Source organism: Suncus etruscus, chromosome 1 (genome assembly GCF_024139225.1).
Source record: "Suncus etruscus isolate mSunEtr1 chromosome 1, mSunEtr1.pri.cur, whole genome shotgun sequence".
NCBI classification, from domain to species: Eukaryota; Metazoa; Chordata; class Mammalia; order Eulipotyphla; family Soricidae; genus Suncus; species Suncus etruscus.
In genome coordinates, this window is record NC_064848.1 from 64,871,021 (window position 1) to 64,884,809 (window position 13,789).

General features: G+C 37.1%; 1 pseudogene; it reads left to right on the top strand.

Annotated features, from left to right (window-relative positions):
* The window catches only part of LOC126007276 (vesicle transport through interaction with t-SNAREs homolog 1B-like), a 28,235-nt pseudogene extending 14,716 nt beyond the window's left edge, over positions 1-13,519 (top strand).
* The last annotated feature ends 270 nt before the right edge of the window (positions 13,520-13,789 follow it).

Here is a 13,789-nt window from a genome sequence, read left to right on the forward strand (position 1 = left end):
GTGTTGGCATAGATATGGCAGAAAAAAAGTATTCATGGGGCCGGGCGGTGGCGCTCGAGGTAAGGTGCCTGCCTTACCTGCGCTAGCCTAGGAGACGGACCGCGGTTCGATCCCCCGGAGTCCCATATGGTCCCCCAAGCCAGGAGCGACTTCTGAGCGCATAGCCAGGAGTAACCCCTGAGCGTCACCGGGTGTGGCCTAAAAACCAAAAAAAAAAAAAAAAAAAAAAAAAGTATTCATTAACTGCTGGTATTTGTTTTAAACCATATGGAAACAGTATGTCAATTTCTCAGAAAAGTAATAATTGAGCTGCCATATGATCAAGCAATATAACTTCTGGGTTTCTAGATCCAGGACACAAAAACTATTCAAGAGGACATATACACACATTATTCATTGCAGTTATTAGCACAATAACTAGGCTATGAAATCAAAGTAGGTGTTCAATGATATATGAGTGGATTGTGAAATTGTGATATTAGATACACAATGTAACACTATGCAGCAACAAGAAATGATGAAATTATGCAATTTGATACAACTTGAAGTAGAGAATAACTGTAGTAAGTCTGTAGGTCAAACACAGAATGGTCTCATTTATCTGTAATATATATAGAGAATAACAGAGTGCAAGTTATTAAAGGGGTGGTACAGAAACAAGAGCAAGTAAGACAGCTGGTATTATGTGCAGCTGATCTGGGTTCAATCTCCAGTGTGCCATATGGTCCCCAAAGCACCACAAGAGGTAATTTCTGATCAGAGATCAGGAGTAATCCTTGAGCACCACTAGGTTTGACCAAAAAGAAAATAAAGGGGAGGAATATCCAGATCAACATGAACATGAACCCTAGAATAAAGGGACGAGGACAGGGAAGGAAAGAAATCAAGTGTGTCAAGTAAGAAGAGGAACTTTGGATATATATATATATATATAGTAGGTATTGTCTTCCTCTCAGAATGTGATATTTGGATAAAGAAGTGAAATATACACATATACTTTAAATGGAACAACAGAATACTAGTAATTAATAGAAAAACTGAAGTCTTGCCACTTACAAGAACATGGATGAATGTAAATTGTGCCCCCAAAAATCAGAGAAGAAATACTGTAAGTTTTTATTGACCTGTGAAACCAAACAACAAAATATTCAAAACAAACAAAACCTCATAGCTACCAGATAAGAGAACTGAAAAAATAGCTTCTAGAGATAAGGGACTTAGGTGTGGGTGGGTAAAGGGTAAATTCTATGGGTCTCAGATATAGATCAAAGGACTGGAGTGCATGTAGAGTCTGGTATTTCATCACTGGCATTGCCCGGCCTTTGCCCAGTTACCTTTGTATGAAGTCTTGGTGGCCCACAGCATTTCTGGGATGGTTCTGGAAAGCAAAACTAAAGGGTAAATTCTAAAAGTTAACTCTGTATGGTGACATGGAAACTAAACTTACTGTTCTAATAATTTTACAATTTACAACTGCTGAATCATTTAGTACAACTCAAACCAATACAATGGTATTTATCAATATAGAACTACATTTCAATAAAAATTTATTTCAAAATCACCTAAGAACTTTCAAAGAAAGACAATAATTTACTCTGTGACTTTTATGTACAAAAGTATTGTGCCAGGTGCAAGAACATAAATATTTTGGTGTGATCATTTTAACAATAAAACAACAACATAAAACAAGCAACTCAAAACAGGATTCGGCACTTCTCCTTCAAGACAAAACTAAATAAAACAATAAACAGTTGTTTTAAATGTTCTAATAGAAGCCTTCTATACACATACTGAGAGCAATACTGATTTTTTCTAGTGACATATGGATGAATGAGGAGGAAAAGAGTCAGCATGTAGAAATAAGATATAATGTATCTCATTGTTGTCATCTTTCTCAAGCTCAAGCTTTCTGGCAAACAAAGGCGATTCAAATCATTTCAGGGCCTGATGGAGTATTTGTCTTACCTATAAATTACACAACTAGGTGTGACCTCAAAAAGCCTGGATGGGCAAGTCAGCCTAGTGGGAAGCTTTGGTTTTGCTTTCAGTATTGCTTCTCAGAAAACACTTTGAGCTGTTTCCCTAGGGAAATTACTCATATTTCAGAGCAGGAAAAGGGAAGAGAAAGAAAAATATTAGCAATGTTTTTAACTGTCCATAAGTTATTTATTCATTTCCAAGGGCTATTATTTTTTTAATTTATATCTATTTATTTTTAATTATTTTACTATTTAAAAATGGAATGGCTGTGAGATATGCAGTAACAAAGTTGTTTATGGTTGAATTTCAGTCATATAATGTCCCGATACCCATCCTTTTACCAGTGTACAATTTCTGGCACCAATGTCCCTGGTTTCTGTCCTGCATCCTTCTATGACAGGCATGTCTCTCTTTCTCTTTCTCTCTCTGTCTCTCTGCACATGTCTCTCTCTCTTCCTTTTAAGCACTGTGGTTTGCAATACTGTTACTGAAAGGGTATCATGTAATATCATTTAACCTCCTTTCAGCACCCAGTTCTTGTCCAGGGTGATTAATTCCACCTATCATTGTCATTTGGTTCCTTCCAAAGGTTAATAATGGTACTTTTCAAGGGTTGTTTTAACAAGAAACTGTCCTAACATAACAGAAACTGTACTCAAAGTTCTCAGTTGTTTGTTTGGAGGTTAGTGATGGATGCCAATACCTGGCCATTCTTGGGGTAGTGGAAAAGGTTGAATTTGGGGTTGGTGCTGCTCAAGATATGTGCCTTAATTCCTCTTGTTAATCCTGGAGACTGTATGCATGAAATCAAAATGTTGCATGCTAATGCTCCCTCTGACTTCTTTGAGGAACAATGTTTCCTTGCCCCTTCTTAGCTCATGGAAATCTTTGGTGTTCCTTGTCTTAGGTGTGTCACCTCCATTTCTGCTTATATCTTTATGTGAACTTCTTCCTTTTCTTATATATTCTAGTCATTGGATTGCTATCCCTCAATCCATTATTATACCATCTTAATTACATCTGCAAAATCTTCCTTCCATACAAGGGCATATTCTAAGGCTCCAGATCAAATAATACAGAGATGGGGTAGGGGGACAACCTATTATAGTACACCTTGTCATTCTTGGAGCAACATGTTTTCATATGAGGAGTGGTGCATCTAGCTTGGTTCGATTATGTTAGAGAACTTCTTTGAATTCCCTCTAGGAAAGTGGGTACATGAACATCAAAATATGAAGAAATGAGGGACCAAACAAGGTTATGTGGGAGAACAAAATATCATGCTTTAATGAGAATAATTGGGGTATATATGAGAAATGTTGGCAGTCACAGTGGTATGAAAAGATGCTCACATTTTAAATAATATATTTATTTAAACACCTTGACTACAAACATGACTGTAGATGGGGTTGTCATAAAAAGAACACCCCTCTTCACCAGTGCAACATTCCCACTACCAATGCCCCCCAACTCTCTCCTCCCTATCTTCTTCCTGTATTTGAGACAGGCATTTTCTTCTCTCACTCATTAACATTATCTTGGTAGTTGTTAGTATATTATTTCTCCAACTGCACACACTCCTCTTTGTGGTGAGCTTCGTTTTGTGAGCTGGTCCTTCCGGCTCTCATCTTTGGGTAGTATTACAATAATGTCTTCTATTTTTCTTAAAACCCATAGATAAGTGAGACCATTCTGTGTCTCTCTTTCGCCCCCTGACTTAGTTCACTCAGCATAATAGTTTCCAAATTCATCCATGTATAGGAAAATTTCATGACTTCATCTCTCCTGACAGCTGCATAATATTCTATTGTGTATATGTACCACGGTTTTTTTTAAATCTATTATTTGTTGAAGGACATCTTGTTTCCAGAATCTGGCTGTGATGAATATAGGTGAGAGGAAAGGATTTTTGTATTGCATTTTTGTGTTCCTCGGGTATATTCCTAGAAGTTGTATAGCTGGATCATATGGGAGCTCAATTTTCAGTTTTTGGAGGAATCTCCATGTTCTTTTCTATAAGGATTGGACTAGACAGCATTCCCACCAGCAGTGAATGAGAGTTCCTTTCTTCCCACATCCCTGCCAGCACTGATTGTTCTTGTTCTTTGTGATGAGTGTCAGTCTCTGTTTGTTTCTATGCAAAGTAAAACACATCTCTCTTGTTAACAGAAACCTTTCAGTATACATAGTTTGATCTAAAAAACAATTCACATGGGTCTAGGTGGTATGCAGTCCTGATAAATAGATACATTTTAAGTAATAGTCTAGAGGAAAAAGAGAAGGTAAATTTTGACATCTCAAAGCAGTTTCTGTCTCACTAGGCCAGGCCCTATATGTCAATTCTGATGTAGATTAAGGGATTCTGTAAGGAGTTAGGCTTTCCTGTCAAATTTTCTTTTCTGAGAGTGAGGTTTTTTTTTTTTTTTTTTTTTTTTTTTTAAATCTAAATCTTGAACTTATTACAAATAACTAACTTCCTAAGGTCTATTTTTGGAAGAGGCAATAAAATAGACAAGCTTATCTGCAAGAGATGCAAATCTATACCTGGTAAAGTTTTTCTAAACAGGTCAATGCTATTTCCTTGCCAAACTTTGGATGTTAATTTTGAGGCAAGAATTAGTTCGCAAGTACTCAAAGTCCCTAAGAAATGTACCAAATCAAAACATTCCTTTCTGTTTAAAACTGAAGGGCATTTTAAAAGACAATGAGAAATAGAAGTTGTTTTTAAGTATCACTTTGTGCTGAGTTTTCTAGGTAAAGAAAAATTTAATCAAGGCTATATTTGCCTGTATAAATCCTTATGTTTGGAGGTAAAAGCTTATACACACACATATACACTTAATACAGAAGAAGGGAGATTCATATTTAGGCTAAATAAATATTTGTTACTAAGCATAAGAAATATCACTCTCACTTATAAGAAATCTTGGCCAGATATCTGCACTGAGGAGAGGCTTCTCAGCAGGTCTTTTGATGAGACTTTTGATTGCAGGGAGTGATATAGGAGGACATAGTTTAAATCAAGCAACCTTTCTTGTTTTGCATGCTCTAGTTTGAGTTCTGGCATCTGTATGTCTACTCTCTACATGGTGAGAATTTTTTTTTTTTAGTAAAACTAAAACCAACTGGCAAACAAAAACAAAAACAAAAACAAAAACACAAAAAAAAAAACAAAAAACACCCAACTTGAATCTAGGCCTGGATAGCCAATCCCTTTCTTAATCTTATTAGAAAATTATCAGCAAAAATAGGACCCTTGAGGTTCACACTGAGTATGTTTTCTTAACCTCATTTCTCTAATATTTTTGTGTCCTCTCTCTATGTTTCTCTACTCTAGATTTTTACTGCTTTAGTAATATTCTACTGAAAAAAGTAGCATTCACCTTGCATTTTTTTATTCTTTGTACTTCATCTCTCGAAGAGCAATGGAAATTTATAGCCACAAATGGAAGCAGGTGTCCAGACCCAAAAAATGGGCAGTGTCGGTTAGGAGTCATTCTTCATTGGGGACCTATTTCATTCATTCTCTGAGCAATATTAGAGTGTTTTCAGCTCTTTTCTGCCATCTCTCCCCCAGTCACAATGATTGAGTGAGGAATGGGCAGTAGTCCCCTGTATTGTTCTGAGATTTTTGAATTGATCTGATCTACATACACTCATCACACATAATCTCCCATGGTTTCCCTTTCTGCCTTCCTTAGCATTCTTCCCAGATCTGCTCACTTCCCTCTCCACATTCTGACTCTGAGCAACCCTGCTCTTTTTCCATATAACTGCTCTTTGAAAAATATACCAGAGTAAGCAATGTACTAAGTGTTTTATACAACAGGAAGCAAATAAAATGGAAACAAATTTTTAAGTAGATTTCCATGAGCACAGATTACTTTTTACAAAGACACAATTTTTTTAAATGAGCAACAGAATGTATAGTAAAGTTAGAAATAACTGGAATACAAAAAGACAAATTGACAAATTAGGTGGAAACAGCACTCTCCAAACAAGAAGAAGAGATAAACAGATGGGACTATATTAAGCTGAGAAGCTTCTGCACCTCAAAGGAAATAGTTCCCAGAATACAAAAGCAACCCACAGAATGGGAGAAACTATCCACTCAATATTCCTCAGACAAGAGGCTAATATCTAAGTTATACAAATTACTGACAGAACTTAACAAGAAAAAAAACATCTAACCCCATCAAAAAATGGGGAGAAGAAATGAACAGACAATTTTTCAAAGAAGAAATACAAATGGCCAAAAGGCACATGAAAAATATTTCCACATCACTAATTATCAGGGAGATGTAAATCAAAACAATAATCTCATGCCACAGAGACTGGCACACATCACAAAGAACAAGAACAATAAATGCCGGGGGGGTTGTGGAGAGAAAGGAACTCTCATTCACTGCAGATGGGGATGCCGCCTAGTCCAGCCCTTATAGAAAACAATATGGAGATTCCTAAAAAACAAAAACAAAAACCTGAAAATTGAGCTCTCATCAGATCCAGCTATACCACTCCTAGGAATATACCCTAGGAACACAAAAACACAATACAAAAATCCTTTCCTCACACCTATATTCATCGCAGAGCTAAGTACAATAGCCAGACACTGGAAACAACCAAGATGTCCTTCAACAGATAAAAGGCTAAAGAAACTATGGTACATATACATATTGGAATATTATGCAGCCATTAAGAGAGATGAAGTCATAAAATTTTCTTATATATGGATGAACATGGAAACTTATGCTGAGTGAAATAAGTGAGAGGGAGAGAGAAACACAGAATAGTCTCACTTATTTATGGGTTTTAAGAAAAATAAAAGACATTGTAATAATGCCAGAGATGAGGGCTGGAAGGACTGGCTCATGATATGAAGCTCACCTCAAGGAGGGGTGAGCACAGTTAGATAAATTATACAACTATCAAGACAATGTTAATGAGAGAGAGAAGTAGAATGCCTGTTTCGTATACAGGCAGGGTGTGTGGAAGTATGGAAATGGGTTGCATTGATGGTGGGAATGTTGCACTGGTGTAGGGGGTTGTTCTTTTTGTGACTGAAACCCAACTACAGTTATGTTTGTAATCATGGTGTTCAAATAAAGATATTATGAAAAAAATGGACAAATTGTTTCAAATTTATCCAATAAAATTTGTTCCCTTAATAATAGAAGATTCCTAAATACATAGGTAAATTTTGCTTTGTTTATTTATGTGGTAGGATAGAGATTCTCCAATGTTACATTGATAATCAGGTAATGGAAAATTGTATTTAGATAATAAATATTGATTTAGATAAACTTAATAACTATCTTGCCAGTATAATGTAGCAAAGTCTGAGGGCTCTTTCCTTTTAAAGAAAAGAAAGTTGAGAAGATAGAATACATCTCTATCTCCCCTTGTAACTGGAGGGCTGATTGGGGAGAGACATGCTACAATAGTTTTTACCCATTAGTTCTCAAATATTTTTTTAAATTCATTATAATATAATGCAATGCAGCAAGATGCAATACAAATGTGTAGCCAATGTGATACAGTGTGATGTCATGTGATGCAAATGTTTGAGTGAAATATGTGTTGGAGGTCCCAAATTAGTTTGGACTACCTTAGATTAAGAAAGAAGTGCAGGTTTGCCCCTCTGCTAGGCAAAATGGAGAGGAACACAGCCTTGACAGAGAATGGAATTACCAGAGCTTTGGGAAATAGAAAAAAAATAAGAGCTCAGGAAAGCATGGAAATTGGAAGGAGCCAGCAGTTTACTTATAAATTTAGCAATCTTCTCAAAATCCTGAAATATGATGAATGAAAAGGAACAATGGTTAACCTCTTCTCTTAAAAAATGGAGATGAAGATTTCAGTGGTCAAAAGAAACTCAGAGATTTCTGGGAACAGAAAGAAAAGACATCATCCATCTGTTGCTCATCCTAAAATGGCTTGTATGTCATGATTAGCTCAGAAACTGGTCACTATTCTTTGCACTGTAAATCATACGAGTGACCTGAAAAATCCTGTCTGATCTCTGCCTTGTAAAGAGGGCTTGATCTCAAAGTGTCAAGGGAAAGGAAGATATAGAGTAGATGAATATTCTTGAACAGAGAAATAGAGATTGTTGTTCTTTCTTAGAAGGAAGGAGGTCCAGATTTGATTCACTGAAAGGAAGGCAAGTAAAAAAAAAAGAAAGACTTTGAAACAGAATGATTTTACTGACCTTAAGTACTCTCTAGATGTGTTCGGTGGACCGTGTAGAGTACAGGGGATCTAACCACAAAGTACAGTTCTTAGTTCTTGTTTCACACCAGGTTATCAAACTTCCAGGCTTCTCATTGGAAAAATGACTTCTCATTGAGAAATAAATTACCTAAATCGCAAAGGTCAAAGTTTAGTTAGGCCTAATTTCCCAAGGGCAGAAGTGGGGGTATAAAAATGAAAGTGGAGGTGAGAGTCGGGGGAGGAAACACTGATCTGGTCCTCTAGTCCTCAACAAGGAAAGCAGTCTGGAGAGAATGCCTTTCTTATCTTTTAGAGATAACAAGAGGAAGCTGGATACATATACTAAAAGTTTGAGAGTGTCCTTCATGACACTATTATTATCTTACATGAAGCAAGAAAAAGTTCTGTAAGGAAGATGTTCACTGAGTTACCCTATGCCTAATGGGGTGGGAAATGTAGTAGAATGAATTTTAGGGATAAAGAAAATGTATATACTTATAGTCTCAGGTTCCTTTAGTCCCCAGTGGCTACTAAAATGCCAATAATTTCAGTGGCTTCTATCTCTGTAGAGGGTGGGAAGTCAATATCACAGGCATCCTGTGCCCTTAACATCAAATGCTGTCCTAGATAGAATAGCACAAATTGAAGATATTTACCTTCCTTACTCTAAGTTGCAGAGATACAGATTTAGCTTATTCTGGAAAACGTGGGGAGATTTGAAAAGATATAGAATTGGAATTTTTTAAGGGAACTGAACCTTGGAAGTTCCCCAAAATAGTAGTCATTAACTTATAGTGCGACCTAGTGTTATTGGTCCTAGCTTGTTGGTCTAGCTTGTTGGTCTCTACCCATGAGAAATAAAATATATGTGTCCATCCAAACATACTACAATATTTGAGCAGCTTTATTGTAATAGCCACTAAGGAGGAAAAAGCTCATCAGTTTCAGCATGATAATGGAGAATAAATTTAGTTTATAATATAATAAGCTATAATTTAGCTTAAAAGGGAATGCAATACTGAAGTAATGCATGCTATGAGAAAACTTGAAAGCATCATGCTAAGTGAAAGAAATCAGTTACAAAATATTTTGTTATATTATTTCCTATACATATGTACATATTAAATGTCTATTGTTAAGATAGGTGAGCTGTGTGGTTCTTGAATAATATCTCAAAATCCATAGAAAATTAAGATAATTAACCAAGGGTTAATTAGGATGGTCACTTTCTACCTGATAGGCTAGAAGGTTTGACAGAATACTGTTGGCAACTGGCTTTTATTTGTGTTTTTGATTGTTTTGAGGGTTATTCTTGGTGGGACTTTAGGGACCATGTGTGGTACCAGGGATGAACCACATGAAAAGCAAGCAATCTAGCCTCTATACAATCTTTGTGATGGTTTTTTAAAAAACAAAACAAAACAAAAAAGAAATCAAGGATGGAAGGAAGAAGATGAGAAAAAGAAGTAATGGGGGAAGGGTTGTCAGGATTTCCATTATATTGATGATGTGGGACATTGTTAAAGCTATAAACACAGAATCCACAACACTGAAAACATGAGATCTAAGCTATAACCACCAAACTTTGTAATGCGCCTGTCAAGGTGTCAGACATGAAGTAGGAATGCAGGGCTGGGGAGATGATGGAGTATGGGAACATTGGTGATAGGAGTTGACACTGATTGTGGGATTGGTGTTGAAATACTTTATACCTAAAATGCAACTAAACTATCAATAACTTTGTAAATCACAGTCTTTAACAAAAATAAAATAAGAGAAAAGAAAAGAAACATTGGGACCAGGGAGATTTTCCAGTGGTTAGAGCTGCAGGTCTGGCATCTGCTGAAACTCAAGCTTGAACCGAAGCCCACATGGCCTTTTGACCACTGCCAACTGTGACCTTGGTGGTCTTCAGAGCCACCCGCCAGAGCAGCACTGTATTATCTGGCAGGCATTGAACCTTTGTGTGGCTGATTGATTTACCAGGGGTAGCTCCCTCTCATCTGACCCCTCTTGGGAGGCACAAAGACATTTCAGTGAACTGAGTCTTATCTATTAAATTGGGAACATAAGAATGGGCAGGACTAGATGTCATAGCAGCTCTTCCAGTATCCATTTTTTTTTCTGCCCACAGAAAATCAAGTTGCCTCTCTTCTGATTGTCTGCTTCTTTCTGCACATGGCCAAGGACTCCATAAGGCTTATTAGGACTACATGTTTCCAGATCTAAGCAGAGTAAGTAATCTATTTTCAAAATTCAAAACAAAAAATCTTAGTCTTAACATTTAGGAAATAAGATTCAGTCCTTGCACCAAAGAATAAGAAACAAACTCAGGGAAAGGAAATCAAATTCTCACGGTGACTCTTGCTTTCAGAGGCAGGGAGAGACACTTTTATTTTTTGTGGTTAGAACAGTAGTTCCCAAACCAGGCTGCATATCAGAATCCCCTGGGGAACTTAAAAAAATATCAAGATGTCTGGGCTCTACCCCTTTATCCCCCAAAGCAAAATCTCCAGGGATGTTCAGAAATCTTCATTTTAAAAAAATGTACCAGGTATTTCTGAGTTAAACAAACTGCTCCAATGTGTGACACAACAATAGAAAATCTCTGATTGGTCATATTAATAATTTTGAAGAGAGGTAAACAAAACTAGTAAAGAAAGGTGAAAGTAAAATAATAGGAAGGAAAAACTTGTAGAAAAGTTGCAGTTGACTCAACTTTTTAGTAGCTAGATGACTGGAACACTCTGAGTATTGGTGGTAAAAATCCAGAACTAAAAGGGATGTTTGGAAAGTGATATTTTACAACTTTGATAGAATGCATAGAATTTCTTAAAATAAATTAATTTATGATAAAGTCTATTGATTCCTTTCACTTACCAATCATGTTTAAAATTAGTGGCTTCTTTACTTTGTGGACACATTTACTCTAAACTTTCAGATAACAGAATGTTATCTAATGTTTCCTAATGTTTCTGGAAAACAGAAAACAAAATGAGAAAAATTACACAAGCATTACTTTCCCTAGTTAATACTCTGGACCCATAACATCACCTGGCTATAATTTACAGTTATATTTGTTCAACAAATGATCTTTATTTGGTGGTCAGTATTATATAGTAGAACTGGAAATTCCAGGGGCTGGAGAGACAGAACAGCGGTAAGGCGTTTGCCTTGCATGCAACCAACACAGGATGGATGGCAGTTTGAATCCTGGAATCCTGGCATCCGGGCATTTCATATGGTCCCCGAGCCTGCCAGGGGCAATTTCTGAGCACAGAGCCAGGGAGTAACCCCCGAGCGCCACCCGGTGTGACCCAAAAACTAAAACCAAAACCAAACCAAACAAAAAACAAACAAACAAAAAAAAACCCTGGAGATTCCAGAGGTGCATATTTCTACCCACAAAATAATGGTCACTAGAAGGTAAAAAGAACATGTGGGTAAATCAGGTAAAATGGACCAGCTGTAATGGATGAAAATATAGAAATTTGCAGGTGAGTATCAACTATTATATATAGATACCTATTTAAAAATAAATATACTTGAAACCCATAACATGCTATGAGTTTACATAATTGCTTCAATAATGAAATTTTTTTCCCTTTTTTGGCCACACCCAGTGACGCTCAGGGGTTACTCCTGGCTATGCGCTCAGAAATCGCTCCTGGCTTGAGGGACCATATGGGATGCCAGGGGATCAAACCACGGTCTGTCCTAGGTTAGTGCATATAAGGCAGAAGCCCTACTGCTTGTGCCATGGCTCTGGCCCCAATAATGAAAATAATAAATAAATTTAGGAGAACACAATTCTCTATTACTCTCAGGTCATGTTGACCTGAATACACTTTTAATGAATGCAGTTATGTCACAATGCTCTTCAGTAATCTATTTTTGTTACTGATTAAAGATGTTGACATGGCATTTTTCCATGCCTATAAATATATGTCCTTTAATTATTTGTGAAGAGTTTAAGTTTATCTGTCTACACCACAATTTATAGCAGTGCTCAGGGCTTACTCCTAGTTCTGTGCTCAAGAGTCAATACTAGAAGTGCTCAGGGACCATATGAGGCATCAGGGAACCCACATGAGGCATCAGGGATTACACCTATATCAGTCATGTGCAAGGCAAACACCCTACTTTCTGTACCACCCTTTCAGCCCCAGGTCATGGCCATTTAATGATGACATCTAAGTCCCTTTCAGCAACTCATATTATGGGGGAAAAACTGACTTGGTAGCTGGTCTAACAGATCATACATGAAAATGTCTTTGCAACAACTCAGTTGTGTAACCTGGGAGTTTGAGAGAGAAAATGTTTGGGAGCTATCTCTGCCCTCTGGTTTCACATAGGTCTATCTAAGCAGATACTTTTTCAAGCATGATAAGGGACCATACAGAAGAAATTCTTAATCTCTTGATTCAGCCTCCAGTACCCTAAAGTTTCTTTGAATATCTGTTTGTTTTTCTTTTTTTCTAGAAAATCAGAGTAAGAGAGTTCAACTGAGTTTAACTGGCTGAAAAATAGTTTCACTTTTTTTTTTTTGGTTTTTGGGTCACACCCGGCAGTGCTCAGGGGTTATTCCTGACTCCATGCTCAGAAATTGCTCCTGGCAAGCACGGGAGACCATATGGGACGCTGGGATTCGAACCAATGACCTTCTGCATGAAAGGCAAACACCTTACCTCCATGCTATCTCTCCGGCCCCAGAGTTTCACTTTTGAGGAACTTTTGGAGGGTATTAGGCACAAAGATATTTGGCTTCATTCAAATTTGGAAAATATTGAGAAATTTTGATGAAAAGCAACAAGAAGCAAATGAAACGTTGGCAGAGATGGAGGAGGAACTAGGTTATGCTCCTCTGTTTCCATAACCCTATGATGTCTAAACTTAAAATCTACCAGAAAGATCTACTGGTAGCTAAATTCCATCGACAGGTGAGAAGAACACCATTGACAGCTACTGGGAAACATGAAATATGACACATATATAATAGAGAAAGAGCACAGGAAACAGTAGAAGTCTCAAAGAGCATTGCTTCTGTAAGGCACTGAAAGCCTAAATCGGGTCACACAGAGTAATGAGCGTTCTTATAACATTGCCACAGAGACTGACCAGATTGACTGAGAAATCAGGCGAGCAACACGACTAGTTGGACTGCACCAAAAATAGACTGGTAAACATAAGTGAAATTTGAGTAAAGTCGAAAGATTTTTCCATTCAATGTCCAGAAAGTGGCAACCAAAAAGCTACTACTTTGTATTATCATCTTACTGTCATCCTGGCAGGCTTGGTCTATTATAAATTCTTCTGCAAGCATTAGAACCTTCAAATAAATTTGAGAACCTGAACGTTGGCTCTGTGAATGAATGGCATTAAGAGATTTGGAATAAGCATATTGCTGCTGTGAGCTAACAGTTCAAGGATACACTGTGTGGCCAGACTGTGGGAGGAGGGAAGAAAGACGAAAAACCACTTAAAAGTGAAGAACAGCAGCAAGACCCTTGTGCTATACCAAGGTAGTGAGTGAAGTTAATTACTTCTTTAAATTTACATAATACCAACATTAATATTAGCATAGCCATGAACTGCA